General features: G+C 45.6%; 1 protein-coding gene across 2 annotated transcripts in view; it reads right to left on the reverse strand.

The window, feature by feature from the left end:
- UBE2F (ubiquitin conjugating enzyme E2 F (putative)) overlaps positions 1 to 20,460 on the reverse strand; it is a 1,298,841-nt gene extending 1,278,381 nt beyond the window's left edge. The window contains exon 1 of one of the 2 annotated variants that reach the window (XM_086956339.1): positions 20,330 to 20,460. The gene's annotated coding sequence lies outside the window, so the exon portion shown is untranslated. The remainder of the gene's footprint in view (positions 1 to 20,329) is intronic. The other variant, XM_086956340.1, reaches the window with a different exon arrangement.
- Between the last annotated feature and the right edge of the window lie 659 nt (positions 20,461 to 21,119).

Genomic DNA, 21,119 nt, shown 5'->3' on the forward strand with positions numbered 1-21,119 from the left:
ATGCCCTTTGTTTTATTTTTAATAGCTACTCACTTTGCTTGATCACTGGAGCTCGGCTTAAGGTGTGGGTTATCATGCTCGTTTTGCTTCGAGTGGTGCTCCCTCGGAGCAGCGTGCCCAATTCATGTACAAGATTTTCCCATTCACCTATAATGACCCTCTTATTAAGCCCAGACCGCCAGCCAGTCCATGTGGATTTCTATGAGATGAATTTGTTGATGCAGTCTGCCTCCATTTAATTCTCCTCAGGAGTCGGTGTTGTTCTTCGCCATTGGACTCTCAGAGGGGGCAGATGATATGACTGCTTTCCGCTGTGGTCATTAAGTGCAGCAGCAAGGCAGCATGATCGCTTTCACTCCGTGGGAGCACTGCATCCCTTAGTATAATTTTTCGTAGCCGCCTGCTCAGTAAGATGTAGTCTATAGTTGTCTGGTTGTTATAAGTGGGTGCATGGGCTATTCCTGGCTTACCCACTATGGAAAGGAAGTTCACTGTTTCCAAATTGTACGACCGAAGGAAGGTGTTGAATCTCCCTGTGCTCCCAAAAGGTGCTGACATTGGACTCCCATTCCCCTAGATGATGCGTATTAAAGTCCCCAAGAATGATAATTTCCATGAATGCATGTTGTATCATTCCCCTAGATGATGCGTATTAAAGTCCCCGAGAATGATAATTTCGATGAATGCATGTTGTATTATCAGAGTTTCAATCTGCTTGATCAGCTGGGTGAGCTTGTCCTGGGGTCCATAGCCATGGGGGTTGTAATATACGTTAATGAAGAGTATGGGTAGTGGATCGTCAACAGACTTAAGGCATTTCAGAATGCCATCTAGGACCATGTCAGAGGAGGGTTTTTTAAATCTCTGTAAAGCACAGCTTTAGGGAGTGATTGATGTATATAGAGATGCCCCCGAGGACCTCCCAAATAGATTGAACTTAATTGCCGGTTTAAAAAATTCTGCGTAGCCGGTTAAGGGAATGGGTGTGGTTGCCCAGTTTCTTGAGCGCAGATGAGATCTGCCCCTTTCAGGAATGTGGTCTCCGTTGAGCTTTGCAAAATCTTATGCATCCCTACAATGTTCCATGCCATGATGTTTACAGTTTGGATGCTTCCTGCCCTGCTGCTGTAATGGAGGGCTCCTTGCTAGGGGTCAGCCTGAATTATGTTGGCCAAGTTGGAGGCAACCCAACCCCAATCAACTGAATTTGAGGAGGGTGGGGAGAGGCTTTGACGGTGGTAATAACCGGTCTGCCCCCATGCTGACCATCGACTCTGCACCTAATATTCATGTTTGCTTTATCTATGAAGTATTCCCCTCAGCTTGTCCCTTTCAGGACACATAACTTGGGGGTGTTCTTACAGGTGAGGTCAAAGGGATAAATTGCACCCTGACAATGTACCTGCTGGTAATATGAAACAACAGCTGGATGTGTTGTAGAAGTTTCAGGTTGTTTGTTATGTTGAGTGTGTCTAGATTGCCTTTCGATGTGTATATCGGAGTCAATCACCTTTGCTGATTGGCCTCCCCTTGGAGCCAAGATGTCTGACCTATAGCTGGAATCGTAAAGAGGCCTTCGTGTTAGTGGAGTTCTGTCAGCATGTGTAAGAGTGCTTTGTGGATCTTGCAGGTGGCCAGGGGAGCCAGCTTCAGGCCCTTGGGCTGGTCTTATGGATTTTACTTTCCTGGAGCCAGTGTCAGCCCGTTGAGGCTGCACTATTGAGCTTTCATTATTCATAGGGCTTCTTTGTTGGTTTATTTCCGAACCTGGGGCATTAGAAACTCGGTTGGATATGGATGCCAAAGTTGTGGCAATTTTCCAGTAGGAGAGCACCCCCCCAGCCGATGTCCCTCTCACCACACAGGCTCCCTTAGCTTTAGTTGTTGGTAGGCTTGTGCGCGTGCAGAACTGGTTGAACACTGGTTCAGGTCCCACGCCATGCTGGCCGCGCCTGGATCGCTGGGCAGTGTGCGCTGTTTATTATTCTTGGGCATTTTGAGTGGTAGATATCTCAGGCTTTTTAATCTGGGCCTCTGATTCTAAGTCCCAGTGCGTGACAATCATCTATGTGGAGGAGGCCCTCCATGATGTCCTGCACATTTGGCTGCACAGTTGTTGTTTGTAATGCTGGGAGGCCCATTTCTGGTGCGGCCTGAGTTTAAGCATTCTTACAAAATATGTGAAGAGAGGTAGACTATGTTCTGCTTCAATGGTCCGCGTTGGAAGTTCTTTATTGCCTGCTGTGTTGGTTAGAATGGGCTGGGGGGTTCTCACTGGTTGACGCTTTAAATGCTTTTTTGTTTTTTTGAGTAGTTTCTTCTCTCTGCGTCCTTGGTGGTACTGTCTGGAGTACATCCTACGAACCTGTGGCCCCTAAATTATTGAGGTTGGGATCAGCTGTATGCTTGCTGTGTCCTGTCGCGATCTGGATCCCTACTGGCTTCTATGTTTTAATTTAGGTCAGTCACTGGACTTTCAGAGTCTGGGCTTGTTTTGATTTTGAGTTTTAACTCCTCACCAGCGAAGTGAGTACAGTTGGGAGAGATGCCAGTTTGTCCACTATCTCTGGGCACCGACATTCAAGAGGGGGAATTGCGGTACTGCTGACTGCCGCCATCCTATCAACTTTCTTGGCCAAGTCAGCCATTGCTATTGCCATCACTTGGAGGATTTCCTTCTTTATTTCAAGTTTCTCCGATTACCATGTTAAAGCGGTTGTGGCTGTGGGCAAGGAAGTGCTGACTGACCTTAGCAGGTGGTCCTGTGCGTATGAAAGTTCAAAAAGGTAATAGAGAGGGTGTTCTGTGGAGGGAGTAGCTTAGCTCTGGCTCGGAAGAGGAGTCCAAGATGATGCATGAACCCTCCTTGCGCTTATGAGTGTTTAAGTCTTGAAGAGGCACTGCCCTTGTGTCTGATCTTGGTGTGCGGGGCTGTCAGCAATGGTGTTTGAGTTGACTAGTGGTCTCATCCAGTGATTCCCATACGGTGACTGCAGGGGGACTTTTTGGTGAGTTTGTTTCCTGTCTTGATACGCACTCAATGATTGAACCTGGAAAAGCTCCCAGGTTGTGGCAAGATTGGGACCTTTTCTTCGCCCGCGCACGACTTACTTCTTTGGGGCAGCTGGGTGCTGTGAGTGTGATGGGTAAATGGGGTGATTCTGTTCCTATGGTTGCAAAGGCTGGACTGGTCTGATCCTCACTGCCTATGCCAGAAGCAGTCTTTGGACATCACCGATTTGTGGCTGTAGTTAAGGCGGCTTCGGACCCAGTGCCTTTGAGGTCCTGGGTATTCTGGCTTGTGTCGTCAGGGCTGCTTTCTAAAAAGATGGAGTTCTGGGTCCGTACCCAGCTGCGCAGGTCATACATCTTTACAACACTTGTTTGGGCGGCTGCTCTCTTAGAGAAGTCTGTGCGTAATGGTGAGTCTCCAGAGGCAGATTTTGATATCTGCGTTGGCTTGGACAGGCAGGCGCTTCTCTTGGCCATTGCGGCGAGACTGCACTTTATCAAGCTCCTGCAGTTGTGCTCAGAGACGTGGGGGTGTTGCTCACCATGTACCTTGGGGGGGAAGGAGGGGGACAGATGGGGCAAAGTGGGCAAGGCTGCAACACTCCTGGGCGAGGTGGACAAGGCGGTAGCACTCCTAGACAGTGTGGTGCACCCGAGCAGATTTCAGAACCGGGTTTCAAGTTACGGCAAGTATCCAGCAGTCCTTAGAGATATGTGTGTTAGTTGTGCTTTATACTATCCTTTGTGGCCCTTTTGGGTTGCGGATGGGCCTGCCAGATGCCTGATGTACCAGTGTGGACCTTCTGTCAATCAGGGTAACCAGGCTGAGTTGTTCCCCTAAGTATTGTCAGTGGGCCTTCAGACAAAGCTGGCAGGCTGACCCGGGTGGGGCTGGGGGGCTGCGAAGGAGTGGTGGGTTCATGGAATAAAGGCTCGGCAGGACTGGCTGAATGCAGACTGAAGAGTCAAAGGAGAAGGCGGCTCCCAACTCCCAACCTACGCCCTCTGACCCCTGATCCACACACCGTCCAGGCCACACACTCGCCAAAACCGCGCTGCGCCCCTCCACAAGCATAGGCGAGAAAAAGCTACAGGAAAAGCAGCCCAAAGTGCAGGTGCCGCCACAAGGGACAGGAACAAAGAAGGAGAGACGAGGCAGAATGAAAGCGGAGCAAGGCGGTGAAAAGGCAGATGGAGTGAATGCACCGACTGGCAAACCATGCCAGCCTAGCAAAGGCCGCAAGGACGGGTGGGGCCGCAGCTCTGAGCTTATGGACTAGGCGTGCACACACCTCACCACTATGTGACAAATGCTCCGCCTGTTCCGTGCACCGTTCCGATCCCCTGTAAGCGGGGGGGAAAGTAGTGAGTGAAGGGTCTTGCTTGCTCCACGACAATTGCACCTTCTATCTCTCTCGCGCCCCAGAAACAAGAAACCTGTGCAGCGAGGTTTGCTTTCTACGCTTTGGAAAAGTGATGCTAAATGGCAGTTTAACCATTTTAATTCCTCTATCTTCCATGTTAAGTTATGTGGTTAAGTACAGGAAAAGGTTGCCTTCAGGATAAATAGTTTCTGAAATCTGCTTCACAGTGTGAAAAATAAGAACTATTTCCCAGACCCAGGTGCATCCAGTTGCTGCCTGGCTTTGCAATAAGCCACACTTCTATTTCTTCAGCTTCTGCAACTCAAGCCAAGGATTTCATTCAGAATCGAACTTGTGGTGTTTTCGTGCACTTTGTGTGGTCTCAGTTTTGTGAGTGGACTGGAATGATGACCGGGAGCCTAGTGGGGTCTGTGCACTTCATGACTATCCTTTGAAAAGATAAGAGACTTGAATAAGTTTGCAAAACTGTGAACGTAACTAACTATAGGTTTGAATGGTTATCGATAATGTGAATACTATCCACTAAATCTTAAATTGGAGTAATGCTAGCAGGATGTTTTTGTTTGTGCTTCTCACCCCCGTGTTGCGGGCCTGAAGGCAAGTCTTTGGTTTTTTTGCACAGTTATTAACATTTTTAAAAGGTGTTTGAATCACGTGATTGGTATCTTTTATGAAACTATTATTAGAAAGTAAGTAATAAAAACTAATTTTTTGGCCTAACAAAACGACCAACTGAAAAAATGTTCAACTGGTCATCAATTTGTCAAGTTTGAGACTACATGTAAAAGAATGCACATTGATTTGGTAGAAAAACGTTCAATGTGTGAAATAAACATGTCAGCATCTGCCTTTCCAGCCTGACTCCCCGGCAAGTGGGCTCATGCTATTATGCATGCAGACAAAACAGATTAGCATTTCCTGAGGCGGAAGCCGGGAACAAAGTTAAGCTGCTCGAATTTTTTACTTATGTTTTAAAATCTCTTGCACCGTCCTCTACCTACCTGCACTCTTGCGCACTTTTCCTCCTCAGCCGACTTGGCGCTGTCGTGGGAATTGAAAGCAACTCTTTGCTCTTCGGAGCCGCCATCTTGGGGTAAGATTCGGGTGGAGGTCTAGTTGTTTGGCCCCTCCCGCCCTCACAAGGATATAATGGCCACACTCACCCAGACGCGCAGCGGATGCGCGCTGGCGTGCCGAATGCGCGCCAAAGGCAAGCCTGTCTGCGCCCATCCGCTCCAGACCGGGCCCTGGGGCCAGTCCCCCTGCCCAGATTACCACATACTCCTCGGAAGACCTAAGAAATGTTCATCAGGTGATCCATTCGCCTTGTCCCACCACTCTGGATCACCTGATACACCTCGGCATCTCCCGAGACCCCATAAGTCAAAGAGGACCCTTGCCTAGCGCCCCTCGCCAGAACCAGCGGCCTATCCCAGCGCAAGATGGAGATCTAAAACTGCACATCTCCTACCTTAACACCCGCTCCCTAGTTAAGCACCAGTTAGATATTTTTCTTTTCCTCTTATCAAACAAACCGGACATCTTTTTCGTCACCGAAACATGGCTCAACACGGACTCCTCCCCGGACATCTTGGCAGCCCTCCCAGACAATTATTACATCCTGCATGTCGACCGGGCTCCAGGGAAAGCAGGAGGTGGAGTAGCGGCCATTATCAATAAAGATCATGCTTTTACTTTCATGTCCACATTTGATCTCCCCGCAGTAGACAATCTAATCATCAAATTAGAACCTAAAGCTAGACCACTAATATGCGTATTAATATATAGACCCCCACAGCATATGCCCCTCTTTCCTCTCTAACTGTGCAATCAATTGGCCGCTATGGTCAAGGATTACACAAAAATTCTCTTAATTGGGGATTTCAATTATTGGTGTAACAACGATCTTGGCGGCCCTCAGGCCAGCGAATTTATGGAGCTTCTCTCGGGCCTTAATTTTAGCCATCACATTGTTTCCGCCGCTCATGTTAAGGGACATACACTTGACCAGGTGTGGAGCACCAATCTCATTGTCTCCACACCAATCATATCCCCTTGTATATGGTCCGACCATTTTCTCATCAACTTTAACATTTCTATTCCGATATGTACTAAGCCCATGGCAATTAAGTGGGGTCTCATCAGAAAATTAGAGGCACCCTCGACAAACAAACCTTTTTGGAAAGTCTTGAGAGCTCTATACCAGCTGACAACGTAGACCTCGATCAGGCCGAGGCAAACATCTCAGACTGGCTATTAGCAGCAAGTAACATACATGCCCCACTAAAAAGACTCAAAACAGCCCGCCGCTCGGATGCTCAAAAGTGGTTTTCCCATGACCTGAGGGTCCAAAAACTAGACATCCGCCAAAAGGAGCGAAAATGGAGACGAGCTTATGATCCACATGCAAAATCCCTTCATTTGGCTGCTCATGCAGACTACATGAAAGCTATCACCCAAGCCAAAGCCTCTTATTTCTCTGGCATAATAGAACACTTGGAAAACAAATCCAAGGACATCTTTGCAATTGTCAATAAGCTATCCAAATTCAGAGAGAATCCTGCCCAAATCCGTGGTCACCCAAGACCTGTGCAATTCCCTCAATAAATACTTTCTTGACAAAATCGCCACCATTAAAGCCAGCATCCCAGTCATTGATCTTAATCTATCTCTCCTGCATGTACCTCTAGCACCTGCTCCTTTGATCATTTTCCACTTCTCAATGTACACTCCTTACAAGCCCTTTTGACTAGGGTAAAATATGGCTCCCCTAGGAATTGCTGCCCCCCTCAGATCTTAAAAAATGTATTCTCTGCTTTCCTCCCCCCTATTCTGAACTGTCTCAATGCCTCATTATCCCAAGGCGTGGTCCACAAAGCCCTCAAAGAGGCAGTCGTTGTACCCCTCTTAAAAAAAGCCAGGGGTAGACCCTTCAGCCCTCTCCAATTATAGGCCTATCTCCCTCCATCCCTATTTAGCCAAAGTCCTAGAGGCTCACGTAACAACCCACCTCTCGGATTTTATCGAGCAATCCAACTTCCTGGATCCCTATCAAGCTGGATTTCGACCCGCCCACTCCACCGAGACAGTTATCACCACCGTCATAGATTCTCTGCGCGACATTGCAGATAGAGGAATCCCACAGGCCCTGGTCCTATTGAACCTCTCGGCAGCGTTTGACAAGGTCGATCATAACATCCTACTCAACCGTGTCAGACAGGTTGGCATCTGTAACTCAGCCTACAGCTGGATCAAGTCCTTTCTTAATGAACGCACTCAAGTTGTGCGTCTAGGTCCCTTTGCAGCCCCCAAACTCCACACTACTGCGGGGTTCCCCAGGGTTCCTCGCTGTCTCCCCTTTTGTTTAATCGGTATATGGCCCCTCTGATTCAGTCCCTCAAAACGTTCAAGACCATCACATTCAACTATGCAGACGACCTTCAACACATTTTCACAATCGATAATTCTCCTGAATCCCAACGAGAGTTCCAGAGCACTATGCTACACATCCGTCAATGGATGGATTCTAACCATCTAAAATTAAACCCCGGCAAGACCGAATTAGTCTTCAATGGTAAAGTCAACTACTCTGGGGCCCACACTATTGGCCCCCAGAACTTGGCTCTTCTCCCACTCCCTCCACCACAGTCAAAAGCCTGGGGGTGTCCATAGACAAGGACCTGTCACTGAAAACCCAAGTGGGCACGGTGGTATCTTCCTGTTTTTTCTAGCTCCGTAGGATCAGGAAGATCAGTCGGATGCTAACCCAGCCGGCCTTTGTCCAGGTATTGATAGCCTTAGTACTATCACAGCTGGACTACGCCAAATCCATCTACTTGAGGTTCCCTCTCTCACTTTCGGTAAGCAACTTCAGATGGTCCAAAACTAGGCCGCCAGATTGATTCATCGACTGCCGCGTTGGCAGTCTGCAAGGCCCCTGTTAAAACAACTTCACTGGCTCTCCATCTCCCAACGAGTAACATTCAAAACGGCCTGCATCATCTTCAAGTCCCTTCACGCTCGTAGCCCCCAATTTATCAATAACCTTTTGCCTAGATACACTCCCTCTCGCAACCTTCGGTCTGCCAATCTACATCTTTTGATTATTCCCCCTTTCAAGCTCCAAAGCTAGGGAGGACGCAGGTTTGCGACCCTTGCTTCCAGACTCTGGAACTCTTTCCCCTTGGAAATCCGCTCCTGCACCAATCTTCTAGTGTTCAGGAGACAGCTTAAAACCTGGTTATTCACTCAGGCCCATGCGTAATCCTCTGATTGCCAGAGCATCTGTTAGTCAGCGCTATGAAACCTCTGGGTGTACGAGCGCAATATAAAATATTGTTAACATAACATAACATGCGTAGCGGTGTGCATCTTTCCTGGCAATATTTCACATTTTTCCAGGGATCTATGGTCATGGACTTATCAGGTCTGCTAATTCTGGGCAGCAAGCATCTGCGGCACCCACCCTAGTCCAACTGCCCGCCTAATGTAGCACGGAGGAGCAGCTGATACTCCAGACAGATATAACAACCCAGCATACTCGCTCTCTCTCTACTCCTGCCCCCTATACCATGGACCCAAATATAGCTTCTGCGGATTTTGGCTTGTATTCTCCCCTGGAAGGTGGAACAATACACAGATTTAGACCAGATATTCACAGGTTAAGCGCCTTTATACCCTTTGGGTGATAAGCGTGCAATACAAATCCTCATAACATAACGGGTTCATGTGTTCTTACCTGTTCTGGGGGAAATTACTTGTAATCCCCATATTCAACTGTAGGAGCACTCCCAGAATCTCCACTATCCTTGCACTGAAATCTGAGGACTTCATAATTAAGCCCTTTGTAAGCATTGTGAACGTATTTATTTTTTATTTGTTCGTTTTCTATTACATGGACTTCACCAAGTAGGTTATGAGAATAGGTGGATGTGAAAAAGCCAGGAGGAGTTCAACCATGTGTTAAGTGGAGCCTTACAAAACTAAATATTTTGCACAATACAGCAAGTGTTAAAGGTACACAATGAAATTTCATTGGGTTATAGGTCAACAGGTTAGTGAAATGCAGCGTATATGCAATAATGTATGGGTGGCGTTAGATTCTGGCTCTAATCAGGCAGTCATGACAGGGTTGCTGTGGGTACCCATCAACTGGCAGCAGTCTCTACCAATAATCACTGCTAGACTGTTTGGTTGGGCATCAATGCCTAAGTAGCTCTCGGTGTCAGCCAGATGTGAATGCTAAATTAGAATTTCCTTGCTAGTAGTGTATAAGGTGTGCCTTGACTAGCCTCCTGTAGGACTGCTGCCAAGTAATACCTACAAATTATCCTTAAAGGGGGTGCATCAGCTGAGGTATTTCAGTCTGGCGATCTATAGTGTGTTGGAAATGGCTGGGCAGACAAGTTTGAGCAGAGAACCTTTAATTTAGATGACCTCTCTATACCTGTACACTACTGAAACCAAGGGATAGAATGTATTTCCAACAGTAGGACACCTAGAACCAAGCTAAGTCTTTCAAATTGACTATAGGTGAGGTAGTATGGTGTCGAACTATCATTAAACCAGCTATTCACTGCCTCCAACGAAGACCAAAGCCAGGCTGATCCAACTGAAGATTTACATTTGAAAAGATCACATTCCGATTGCTACCTCAATCCTTCTCCTTGGATCTCCTCCAGAACTAAATGGCTACAAGAGCCTTTCGCTACACTTTTATCAGTCGCTCAGTCTTAAATACCGGGCTCCTTCAAAGAGAACTTGATTAAGGGGTTACATTGTTTCACCATTGAAAACAGTACTGGAGGGATGGGAACACTGCTAGAATAATCAGTAACAATGTGTTAAAATGTAGCCATAGGAGGAAGCAAGAGAATGTAAACTGTATGACTTCTCTTTGTAACCATTACTTGCTAAATCCTGATAAAATAGCAGAGCAGATAAGTGTTAAATATCATGTGCCTGTGTCGGAACAACCCCTGAATTGTACACACTTCCTCAAGTGTGGGATGTTCCACTTTATATCCAAAAGGTCTTTTCAATAGCAGGCCATGATGGTCCCTAGGGGCAAAAAGATGTATTTATTTACTTCTTTATTTGTGTTCGAGAAAGATGTGCATCTCCTTTTAGTTTTTTCGCAGCTATGAAGATGAGAAAAAGTCAATTTCGGAAGCTGTTACAGTCCCATCGCTAGGACATTTTCTTTACGATGTTCTTCAGTGATGAACACTACCTTCAAACGTTTGTTGTACACCTGTTCCAAGAGTTCTGGTTTCAGCTGCTCTGAAGCGCCTGTAAATTGGCTTGGCTTTCACATTTAGTTTCACAGCATTCCAAAGATTAGGGCCCTGGACGCCCAAGGATCTACCTCTTTGTTTGAGCCATTTGAAAACATGTCAGGAGATAAAATGTGCAGCCAATGAATGAAAGTTCCTTGTGGGTGTGTAAGGGGGGGAGGTGGGTGTAGTGAGCAAAGATGTGCTTGCATTTCTCTATTAGGATTAGAAGAGAGTGCAGCGGATTATGGCACCATAGTGGAAGGGACACTTCAGCTGCATCATTTGCTTGCCGACACTTTATCTCCCTGTGCCTCTCCCTCACCCCTCCCACAACACTGCTTCAGTTGCATCATGTCCCTTAATCTCCCCGTGCATTCCCCAACACTGCTCGCAGGCCCCCACCACCCCTCCAAGGCCACTGCTGTTTTGCTCTTTTTTTGGTTACTTTATGCATAATTTGCAATTTAGTGTCCTCCTTTAATACCCTTTGACGTCTACCCCATCCCCTGCACGACACTGCTTGCCCGTCCCCAAGAACACTGCACTGAATTCTTATGTTACTTTACATTAAACGCTTCTAATTATACAGCGCACCTAACCATGGGCTCGGGGGGGGAATCAAACAATCAGCCCATTATCACAGGATGATGACTAGACAGCAGACTCTAACACGGATCCCAAGGTCACCAGTCGGCAGCTCTCGCCGCTGCTCCATATCCCTTGCATAGCTGCTCCATATCCTTTGCATAGCCATGTTGTAGGCTGCAACACCATATGTGACCAAAAAAGGTCTCAAGGGACACAGTGACACACCCTCACAACACTGGTGGTATTGCACTCTCACAACACTGCTTGTTTTAACATGGAGTTGGAACCGCCATTTTCGCTCCCAGCGCTGCAGCACCATTGCAGGTGTACTACATAAAAAATAAAAATAAAACACACAACGGACTTCTCCATTTTATTAAGGTGGGGAGGGCATATTTATTGCATAGGTACAAAACATTGCCATTCATAATGAAAATTGCTCTAACTCCAACAAATGCTAGACCTATTGCATTTTCAATGCTTGTTTTAAGTTGGTAGGTCTGAGTACAGCACAAAATGGTGAATGGATACAACTTCGTCAGTTAGTGGAAGTGTATTAATTGTGTTCCTGTGGCTGGAGGATGAGACTCAGACACTGAAATGAGGGCGGATGAAGACTGGTCTAACCTTAGAAAGTCAATCAAAGGGCTGCTGTTTAGATTTTCCCAAGCAGGTTGTACTGTTAAAATTAAGGAGCTTTTTAGACAGGGACTACCTTTTTGTCTTACCTAGATTGCTACTTAAGGAATAATGATGACTGAGGTATAGCTTTGTCATATTTCATGCTGCCGAGGTTTCGGATGCTCCTGCTTTTCGCCAGCCACATTCTGCCTTCTGTGACAGCAATCACCTTGCAAAAAGCCTGTGATGCAAGACAGCCAGCGAAAAGGACCTCCCCAAAAGAGTTCCAGGACCTTAGAGGATCTACAAACCCTTTCAGGAAAAGTAGCATAGATGTGGGACCTGCACCACTCCACTTAGTTCCTTTTGAAAGTTCTCCTTGGCTCCGCAGAGAGCTCCAAGAGCTGCTGCGTGACCAGGGCAGATGTTAACAGGACAGCCAAAGTCCCAGCGGTGATGCTGATCAACTGAAGTCTGTGCAACTTGCTTGAGAAGCGGAGGGTCTACCTAGCACGTAGAATCCTGACTGTATGCTCAGAGAAGGGAGGAGAGTGCCTGGCTCAACAGGAGGAGAGACTGTCCATGAGGACCCGACATAACTGTCCATGGAGGGAAGACAATTTAAAAGCAGCTTAATGCGGATTATAAGCGTTTCCCAGACTCCCAGGGCCTTATTTATGAAGCACTTCCGCCGCCGGTGCGCCACTTTTAAAATGGGAAAAAGTGACGCACCGGCGGCGCAAGGCCTTCATAAATAAGGCCCCCAGTGTGGTTCCAACAGCAAACCTTGCAATGAAATCAAGATGGAATTCAACACTGTGCTGTTCAGCACCCCTACAGCTTGCCAAGGACTGGTGCTGCCACTGCTTCAAATCTGTTTCTGGTGAGGGAGTATTCATCGCTACAGGAGCCCTGTTCTTAGCCCAAGGAACAACTGCCAAAGACAAATACCCACTTGAAAAAGGCCCAAAGGCAGCAATTGCTGAAAAGGAGCACTTCTGAATCTAGCCTAGAAGTCTTAACTGCCGCAGACAAGCACCAATCTCATGCCAGCCTGAAAACCACACTTGCCAAAGATAAGGCGGCACAGAGCAGGCCTGACGCGCTGCTCCATCCCTAGTGGTCCAAGTCTAGCATAAGGTTGCCACCATGGTTCCACATCACTTTGGCTAACAGTGCAGGTGTGATGCGTGCACCCACCGGCACTGTAAAAGCTGCATCTCTGACCATGGAAAGGGCCTAAACATGAGCAACTGAAAGACTGAACTGATTACATAGAGGTAAATCGGTCATGAGAACACCAACTTTAGCCGGGGTGACCTCTTTTGACAAAAACACCTGCTCATTTGTTGAATATCTTTTGTATATTCGGTAGCTCAGGAAGCTTGGTAAAAGATTACTATCCTCCTTATCATAAGAAAGTCTGGCCATATGATGTAAGAGGCTAACGAGAGTTTGAGCTACTGCCAATGCAATAGCCTAAACTATTGCATTGCAAAATACTAGCGCCCATGCAGCGCTTTCACATTCATAGAGGCCGCGTCCCTTTCTTTAGACCAAAGTAAAACAACGGCATGGGGCGCTTTGACAAAAAAAACCACATCTGTTTGTCAAGTTGACAAGCAGATTTGTTTTGTAAAAGCGCCCAAGCTGTGCTTTCACTTTAAGCAGCCGAGCACCGTTCTTTAGACTAAATAAAGGGGCGCGGCCTCTATGAATGTGAAAGCACCACGTGGGCGCTAGTAAACAAACCATAAATAAATTAAATAAGCGTGGCCACTATACTAAAAGAACCGAGCTTCTAAAATAAATAAAGAAATGCAGCCGCTATAGTGAAAGCGGATGGCTATTAATAAATAAAATAACAGCAGGCGGCATGCTGCGACGTAGTGGGTGGTATTGGGGCAAGTCATTAAACAAAATAGTGCTCACAGCCAAGATAAAGATAAAGCATACCATGTAAATAGCAAGTAAAAGGTCCAGTTGTTATGGGAGGTAAAAAAAAAAAAAATAATGCAGACAAGGCGGTATCAAGGAGGGACTAACAAGCCTAATAACGACTCGGAAGTCAGCCTTTACCAAGGACAATGACACAAGCAAATTACAAATATGGGGGGGGGGAAAGAGTGTGTGGGGCTTCAAAGCCATACTCCAATACTGTATGTCTCGCAGCAGCACATGAGCTGCTCAGGGGCGACCTAAAGAGAAAAAAAAAGCCTTTTTCATTGTTTGCTATGAATGACTTCATGTGATATCTGCTGCTTAATGTAGTTAACGGCCAGTCACCAACACAGTACCCTATAACCTCATACAAAACTGCGTTGAATGTATTATTTTTGCTCACACAACTTGTGTTTTTCTAGACCTTGGTTAACAAGCATTGGTAATGCTAGGGCAATGTGAATTTGTAGGTTTCGTTTTTCCTGCAACCATATGCCATAAAAAAACATGCCAAGCCTAAATGTGGCAGGTAATTGATTGCCAATAGATTTGCCAAAACCTATCCCTTGCATGTAATTTTAATACAACAGAACCAGCGCTTCATAGCAGGTAGGTGTCCTTTAATATAGGCAAAGAAACGATTTTTAATTCACATTGCAGAAATAGGATTATTGTTGGTGCAAAAAAAATTCACAGCTTTAAATTACTGTAACACGGAGACATATAAACGCACAAGGGTGACTAAAGATGTAAACAAGGCTGAAGAATGGATAAAGTATGACAAAAAAAGCACTGCCAAAGTAAAGCATTAGCATACCAGATTTTGCACTGAAATGCACTTCTTTTTGGGCGAATGTGCATATGAAATCAAACAAAGTGGGCTGACTCATTGCCCCATGCCGTAGGGTGCAATGGCGGACGTAAAATCTGAATGATATTTGAACAAATCAATGACGAAGAGGGTTGACCCAAAGCCCTTCTCTGAATGTATTTTTGTTTCACTGTTTTAAAAATTTTTTTTCATGAGACTGGTTAGACAGTTAAATCTGTATCAGGACATCACAAAAACGACCAATATTACCAGTATTAGAATTATGCTTTAATTTCAAAGAGAATACTCCGTGTTTATATCTTGAATTACCACCAATGAAGAGTGCTGGCTTCATGGCAATGTTGGCCAAACCTTGAAACTTGATGCAAGAAGAGATAATTAACAATTTGAAATCAGAAAGGCAGCCAAGACTTGGCTTCCTAAACATAAAACACCCTCAGCATAAAGGCCACCAAACAAGTGCTGGACACAAACTACATACACAAACAATCAGTCACCCACATAACAAGCATTAGCATAGCCAACAGGTCTCTCCTTTGGCACCTTATAAGTGCTTAGCCATGCAACAGTTATTGTTGTTGCACCAAGGACATTGTGCTGCTTGTTCGCACTATAAAAAACGTTATAAATAAATAACTAAATAACTAAACACTTATAAGGTCCCAAAGGCGAGCCCTATTGGCTATGCCAATGCTTGCACCTTTATGCAGAGATGTTTCATTGCAGTATTTTGGGCTTGCCACACTTGTCAAATATACACACAATGCTGCATAATTTGCAAATGTCATTAAAAGTTGCGGTTCTAGCTCAAACACATAAAATATCGCCTAAAATCTTACAAATGGTTACAAATCCAGCCCATGGCGCTTCGCAACAGTTAGCATCCTGTATTCCACCTGTTGATTACTGAATTCAGGCATTAAAAAGGTGACAATTTTGCCGAGATGTTGTTATTATCTCCAACTGATGGAGCAAGAGAAATGGTTGCCTGCAGAAGTACACAAACCCTTTCATATCTAAAGGTAATTAAAACAGGGTGGAAACAAGTATTCCTTTGTCAAAAACAAATCTTTTAAACTATTCAAGCAAACTGATGTTTAACTTACGAACAGTGTTCCCCCAAAAAAGTAATTATTTGAACAGGGTACTTATACGCACATTTCACGCGTTTGATGCCTGGATTCTTAAAGCGCATTTCCAAGAGAGGCACTGTGGCTTCTTTTTATTGTGTGGGAGTTTTTATATAGCTCCAAAATGACCCGGAGGTATGGAGCGCTTAACATGAGCACTAGCTTCATTACACACGGACACATTCACTTTTGTAGGCACAGGGAGTCCAGGTGATTTGCCCAGAGTCACAGGATGTGGAGGCGACTTCGACGATCGAGTCTAGTTGCCCAGTATCAAAGGCAACAGCTTTGGTCGTTACGCCACAACCTCTTGCATAATATCACGTAAAGAACAATACTGTTTAGCAGGATTGTTGATGAGCAGTTCATAAATTTACAATCCTCTGCGCCCATGCAAAGGAAAATCAATGTATTGAAATTGCTGGGATATAAATATATAGGGCGGAGCCCGTTCAATGTGCTTGGCTCATTAAAAACACAGTTGGACCACAGTTGGACCAGTAGATGGAGATGGGCTATATAATGAAGATTACAGAGATATTTTGATATTTACCACTTGTCATCATGGGGCCGTTCGGTACCCAGCTCCCGCGCGTCTTCTTAGCCATGTGTGCGCTGGTGCAGTCCTCTCGAGTCTATTCTTTGCACACACTGAGCGCCTCAATAGAACGGCAACAGAGGCTGGGGATCCTCCGTGCACTGAAAGTGACATTACCACCTACTATGAAAAGAACGTCATCGAATCCCTGTTTGCATCTGCTCTACACCTACAATGGAGAGTCCTTTGTGCAGTAGGAAAACGGAAGCGAAAGTGAAAGACTCAGGCGAGACAGTCATATTGTTTTATTCGATCAGGTTTCAGTTTCCCCTTTGAAGGCTAGCGTCTGTCCTGTGCTTTCCCATGACGCTCCTGGTACCGTACAACTACCCCTTTTGTTGTAACACACTGGTGATGCTAGTCTTCTGAAATGAAGGCTCTCTTTTTTTTTTAATCCAAATTTCATCAAGATAATTTTATTTTTTGAGTTATGAGCAATGATTTAGAAGATGCCTGTCGTGACAGACACTATATTCATAGAAACTAGCATAAGAAGAACCTCTAGGCACAGTAGGAATTGCTTTCATCTTCCGTCCATATATTTATTTATAAAGCAGCCAACTTTATCCAAAGATCAAGGTTACCAGCTTCCTGAGCTCGTCTATCAAGCAGGACACCCCCCTTTTTGCTAAAATGCCCCCCCCTTCCCATCAGAAGCCATACCAAGTTGCAGAGTGCAAAGTATGTCACAGAAGGACTTGGAGCATTCACAAAGGTGCTTATCAAACAGGAGCAGCTCCGCAAGTGCTCTCTAGAGCTGGGACCACTATGCTCGGGCTCACAGGTGGTGTTATTACTGCAGCCACTTCAATGGCAGCTGATGGATTTGCACCACAGCAGGTAGACGCAGCACACTCCAGCTCATCATCTGCAGTGACTTCCGTATTAAAGGCATCTGGAGAACACCATCCCGTATTCGTAAACCAGGCCCAGAGTGGGGTATCAGCAACAAGAATCCCTGCATGGCTGCTGCTGTGCGTGCCTCCTCATTTGTATCAGCAGCCCCCATTGTGAACAGCAGGACATCCACTCCAGGGTTGTTGAAGATCCAGTCAAATCAGTCAAGTCCACAAAAGTTGGTTCTGACCATCCCCACCAGCCAGATGAATCAGCTGGGTGGGACCATTGCTACTTCAGGGGTGCAGACCATGCGGATTCCTGTAAACAAAGTGTTGCACTCTGGGTCAACATGTAAACTGCCTGCTGCTCCAACCGAGTCCTCCGCCCTCACCATGGTTCCACATCCTGCGCTTGCAACAGTGACTAAAGTGAAAACTGAACCAGATATGACGGTTCCAAGCAATTGTAACACAAGTTTTGGTTCTCTCAACAGTACCATCGCAAAAACAGAAGAAATCACCGATTTAAATAATTACTGCATCCGCATTAAATATATATAAAGCGAAACAAAAGGGGATGATGGACGGAGCGTTTGAACAAATAAAACACTCACCCCCATCTGGGTTTAATCCATCACTATTCTATAGCTCACTCAGCCACCCCAGCTAAGACATGGCCATATGCAAATCAGTCTGACCCTGTGCCTCATGGGAACAGTCCAGCCCGAACTGCCAAGCCATGTCTTCTCTGGACCGGAAACAAGCATCCTGGGACCGGTTTCGAATTTATAATCCTCATCAGCCAGGTTATCTTGAATCCAGTGGCCAAGTGAGCAAGGGACTCACATCTGAGCATACCCTGCCAATTTAGGGCGAATAAAGCAAAACAAAAGGGGATGATGGACGGAGCGTTTGAGCAAATTAAACACTCACCCCCAGTCAACTGATCTGGGTTTAATCCATCACCATTCTTTAGCTCACTCAGCCACCCCAGTTCAGACATGGCCAGGTTTGTTGTTTTTGCATTTGTCACCCCGAGTGGGATGGGTATGCTCAGTCGTGAGTCCCTTGCTCTCCACACCACTGGAGTCAAGCTATCCTGGCTGAAGACGGCTGATAGCCAGAAACTGGTCCTAGGATGCTTGATTCCGGTCCAGGAAAGACATGGCTTGGCAGTTCAGGCTGGACTGTTCCCATGAGGCACAGGGTCAAGGCTGATTTGCATATGGCCATGTCTGAACTGGGGTGGTGTGGAGTGCAAAAAACGATGGATTTAGGTCCAGATCTCTGTACTGGGGTGAATGTATGACATTGTTCTGCATTCTGTCCATCAATTGTTGTTTTTGCATTAAATATATATATACACAACAATCAACAACTTTTAACAACAGTAGTGAAAAAGATCCCATTAATAATGAAAAAAGTAAAGATGCCGAACCATTCTGTACAAAGTCTGTGGAGCAATATTATAGCTGGAATATTGGAAAAAGAAGGGCCGCTGAGTGGCAATGAGCTGTGAGGCTGAGAAAAATATTACTTGAAACTGCAGAGATGAAGCCTCTCTCCTGCACGCCTGTACACGCTGAGGGTGGGGGGAGTGCGGCTGAGAGCACACAGAGTTTCCCTTGCGGGAGCGAGCAGAGGCACCATCCAAAGCTCGCTCCCGCAACGGAATCGCCAAACATGCATGCCTTGCTATTGAAAGCAATGCAACGTGTGCACGTTTTCCACCGAAAAAGAGAATCGATTACAAGAGGACCCCTATGTAGCGCATGCGCGCTGCGTAGGCGAGACCTAAAAATAATAGGTATCAGAATACAAGATTATCTCGCACCTCTACGCTTCACTTCACGCATAAACACAGATACAAGTTAATAAGACACGATAAGAGAATTCATAGTCTGGCACTCGTGCACACCACCACAACTCTTCTCACGTAAGCAACACTGAATTTATACTCTATAAACCTTGTAAACAATGGAAGTAGTCTGCCAGTCATCTATAAAAAGCAAAACAGGGTTTCACCAGGGACATGTGGTACAATACAAATGCCACTGCAATACAACTGGGCAAAATATACCAGCCGTGTTTGTGAACAAAGTGTTATCTAATTTAAATAGTAAATCAATTCAGATTAGCACAATATACATACCCTTGAACATATAACGGGATGGACAGAGAGAAAAATGGCGTGGAGAGAAGGATCCTCTTGGCATTTCAACAACTCTTTAACTACTTGCAAGTGCATTTTTTGGGACATAAATGTTTTAGGTGAAAAGGAGAAGCTTGCTGTCTCATTTCAACGCCTCATCAGGGGTAGTACGCGCTATATAAGTGCCATTTCATTTACATGCTTCAAGCAGCACACATTTACACAGTCAGTCATGCTAAACTTCGAAGAATGAGATAAGCGCCGTAGTGATGTTAATATTGTTCGCTTTTTGTCCTTTCTTTAGACCGGTCATTCAAATGGAGCTAATCAAGATCCATTTCAAATTACTTTTCGACTTCGGTTTATGTATACCTCCAATTTTTATTCATGAAGCAAAGGGACCCCGAAACGAATTATGTCACAATATTGGGGAGGAAAAAAAGCACACTTAATTGCAATGAAAACCTGGAAATCTCTCTGAAAAGGAAACAACAAACTTTCCACCTATGCTTTCCGCTGATGATAATGGCCATGCAAAAAGTTAAAAAAAGGATATTATCATGCACAGAACAAGCACTCAAAAAGCGTGTTTTTAGATACACCTTTACGTTAACGGGGTGCATAAACATGCCAACTACAGTGACAGTGGGGTGACTTTTAGCCTTCAATTACACACGAGTGAAATTAGCACGCCTATGACCTTATATAGACATAACTATTTACCCACTCAGCTGTTCTCTTTGTACCTCATCGTTCTATTATTCTACCCAGTTTGCATTGCAAGGTTTCACAATTAGCAATATTTGAACAATTTTCATGGTGAGGAGGATGAGATCATCATTATAAATACACAAGAAATGAATTGCAAACCAGCTCAAACTACAACAATGCTAGCTAAAGGTGCATCGCACATCTTTACACACTATATCCCACTCAGGCAGTCCGCTACTTACACGGACCGTCCGTAAATTCAGCCTAATCTCCGCTGTCCGTTATTGATCTTGCAACGGACGACATTTGTCCGTAATCTTAGTACTTCCGGGTCGCATGACAGCCAATCCTATATCTGAACATAGTGTGGGAGCCGTCAGGAAATGGGAGGATCTCATAATGCGTAAAATGATGTAGGATTGGAGTATTGGCGGTACTTCAACCAATCCCAGTGCGCCTCACACAATTCAGAACTTGAAGTACCGGTGCAGTCCACACGTGCATCTGAAACATATAAACACTGTGTGCTTCCTTCAGTGGGACCATCCGCGGCGTCTTTGGCGCAGGTTGGACTTTGCGTGTGGATGTTTTAAGGCGTGTTATGGACCGGGCGACAATTTGAAGAGTCTTCGGTAGCCGCTGGAGACCCTGGCTCGCGCTGATGCGGCCACAAACGATTCTGCATGAGAGCAGGGAGTCTGATGGCTGTGTTGCTGTTAAGAAAAGAGCCTTGATAACGAATGGTCGGCTTTTCGTCACTGCCTGCTTCGGCCAGCCGGATAAAGGACAGGCCCATTCATTGTAGCCTGCGGTGTTTTAACTTTCCTTAGGGTCACATGCGTTATAGGCGGGAATTTTTAAAACGGCGCCTCTCTAAAACCTATTTGGCAGTGGCATAATGCAGAGTAGCTGATCCATATCAATCACGTCGCTCTCATTTAGGGATTGTCGCCTTCCTTGTATTGTGCACTTGTTAAACAAGCACCATGTCTGTCTCCTGTGAAGTTCAATGGGATGTTTGTCCCCTGAAAA

The sequence above is a fragment of the Lissotriton vulgaris genome, chromosome 2_1 (assembly GCF_964263255.1).
Source record: "Lissotriton vulgaris chromosome 2_1, aLisVul1.2, whole genome shotgun sequence".
NCBI classification, from domain to species: domain Eukaryota; kingdom Metazoa; phylum Chordata; class Amphibia; order Caudata; family Salamandridae; genus Lissotriton; species Lissotriton vulgaris.